At 62.4% G+C, this 2,471-nt stretch overlaps 1 non-coding gene across 1 annotated transcript; it reads right to left on the reverse strand.

Moving 5' to 3' along the window:
- Positions 1 to 484: 484 nt before the first annotated feature.
- On the reverse strand, positions 485 to 638 carry LOC144676759 (5.8S ribosomal RNA). Its single transcript, XR_013575421.1, has one exon. It is a non-coding gene; the product is annotated as a 5.8S ribosomal RNA (ribosomal RNA).
- Positions 639 to 2,471: the final 1,833 nt, after the last annotated feature.

Below are 2,471 nucleotides of genomic sequence, written 5' to 3' on the forward strand. Positions count from 1 at the left end.
TACAGCCTGCACCTGCAACCAGGGATACCAGCACGACAGGCACCAATCACTCGAACCGCACAACGGAAAGCACCACAAACCTCTCTCGACTGCTCTCTCTCTCTCTCTCTCTCTCACTTCTCTTTCGGCCGATGCACTCAGCGTGCCCAACAGCGTGCCGCATCTTTCCCAAGACACCGACAGAGGGTCAACCCTGGCCCGAGCCTGGAGGAGCAAGCAGCCCCCGGCAGCAAAGCAGTCACATTCGTTATTTTGCAACCCGATGACAGCCGTGCCGGGAACGATAGGCGGCTGGGCCACTAACGGTTCCACGTCTCATTCGTTCGCCCGGAGGCCGAGACCGAGGCCGTGGAGACCGAAAGGTCAAACTCTCCAAAAGGGTGGAGAACTCTGGGTCTGCACTTAGGGGGACAGAGAGGACCGGGCCTCTGCGACACCCCAGCCGCGCTCTCGCCGGGCAAAGCGAGTGCGATTGATGGTCAAGCGACCCTCAGACAGGCGTAGCCCCGGGAGGAACCCGGGGCCGCAAAGTGCGTTCAAAGTGTCGATGATCAATGTGTCCTGCAATTCACACTAATTCTCGCAGCTAGCTGCGTTCTTCATCGACGCACGAGCCGAGTGATCCACCGCTAAGAGTTGTACAGAGTTTTGTTTTTTGGAATGGATCCTCCCGCGAGGATGCCGAACCCGGACCGCGCCGAACGCTCCCCGACATTTCGACGGGAAGCCCCATCCGACGGCACGGCCCCGGCGAGCCGAGGCACGCCGATTGAGTCCATAAATCACAATGCGAGGGGCATTTGACAATCGGTCAGGGCGCTCGCGAGGCGTTTGCGTGGCGGCCAGAAAGGAGAACGCCGGAGCAGGGAGCCATGCCGTCACGGACCGCAGCCATCAGAGGCAGGAACTCTGACGCCACCGTCTGCCGGGAAGGTGGAGAGAGAGAGAGCTAGAAGGGAAGCCAACGACGCGCTGAGTGGGGTACAAGCCCCGCAGAGCTGCCAGCGATGCCAACTCACCGAGACCCCGCCGGCAGGGTGGTGGAAGGCACAGCGGGCGCAAAGCGGAGAGACAGGTACATTCTCTCGCACGCTGCTGGCGGACCCAACCGCCCGCTCAATCTCGCTTCCCACAGGGAGACACGCGAGTCTTTAAACCGCCGCCCCCAAGGCGACCAGCCCGCGGGAGCCGGAGGGGGGACGTCTAGGTACCCTGTACCTGCGAAGGGAGGGTGACTAGTAAGACGACCAAAGTGTCACCGCGGTGGGAAAAAGCCGGGCCTGCATCACCGTCTCAGTCCCTGCGGAGCTCACAGTGGCCGCTCGCCGAGGTCACGGCGACGTGGCGCCTGTCCACACCCAAGCCCGCAGAAGCTCCCTTCAATTCGACTGCGGTTGTAGTGATGGCCAGACGCTGGCATGGTCGCGGCAGCAATGCTCCACGCCAGCTGGAGGCACGAGCAGCAAGAAGAAGGTCCCTCTCTCATTTTCTCTCTCCCTCTCTGAGTGGTTTTGTCGCCCACCCGGTGGCGGCAGCATCATCATCAACGAGACCAGAGGACGAGCGGTTGGGACTCGCAAGCTGGGTGTCGCCCAAGACGAGGCAGAAGTCGGAGAGAGAACGGGCACGCACGTGGGTCACGAGCAGCTTGGCCTTTGCGGTAGGAGAGGGCAGTAGACAGAGCGAGGGAGCGAGCGAGAGAGACGGGCGAGTCCCGGGAAGACCCGCACGTTAGCGTGGAAGGCTCAGGAGCCAGCGCAACGCAAACGATGCAGCCGCCCAGGTCAACGCTCGAGCATTCTCGTTGCCCCCACGACGTCTACTGTCATCGGACCGCAGGGCCGGCTGAACGATCGCAGCTCTAGCCAAGGGGCGGGGGAGAGGTAAGGGTGAGCATTCTGCCTCCAGACCTTCCCCGCCCCGACGTTTCTCAAGACGGACTGCAACGAACCAGGGCTGTACACCTTGGCGAAACGAGCCATCCCGCCGTTTGCGGACACCGGAGTGCCCCTTCGAGAGGTAGGAGAGAGACAGAGAGAGTGAGGACCGGACTTCAAACTCGCTCGGGCTCCAGGCAGGACTGAGCACTGCAGACGGCCAATGCCTATTCGCCGTGTTCGTCGAGTTCGGAGGGTAGAACCTCCCACCCGCGTGGGAGGCGCCGGACTCGGGTGACCAAGGCCCCGGGGCCTGCCGCGCCCCGTGAGCAACTCCTGCTGGCCACCCGCGACACAGGCTCAAAAGAGAAAGGAGGATGACGGGCCGACACACGCGAAGTGTGGCGGGCCCCGGCCGATAATGATCCTTCCGCAGGTTCACCTACGGAAACCTTGTTACGACTTTTACTTCCTCTAGATAGTCAAGTTTGATCGTCTTCTCGGCGCTCCGCCAGGGCCGTCGCCGACTCCGGCGGGGCCGATCCGAGGACCTCACTAAGCCATCCAATCGGTAGTAGCGACGGGCGGTGTGTA

The sequence above is a fragment of the Cetorhinus maximus genome, unplaced genomic scaffold (genome assembly GCF_964194155.1).
Source record: "Cetorhinus maximus unplaced genomic scaffold, sCetMax3.hap1.1 HAP1_SCAFFOLD_1873, whole genome shotgun sequence".
Taxonomy (NCBI): Eukaryota; Metazoa; Chordata; class Chondrichthyes; order Lamniformes; family Cetorhinidae; genus Cetorhinus; species Cetorhinus maximus.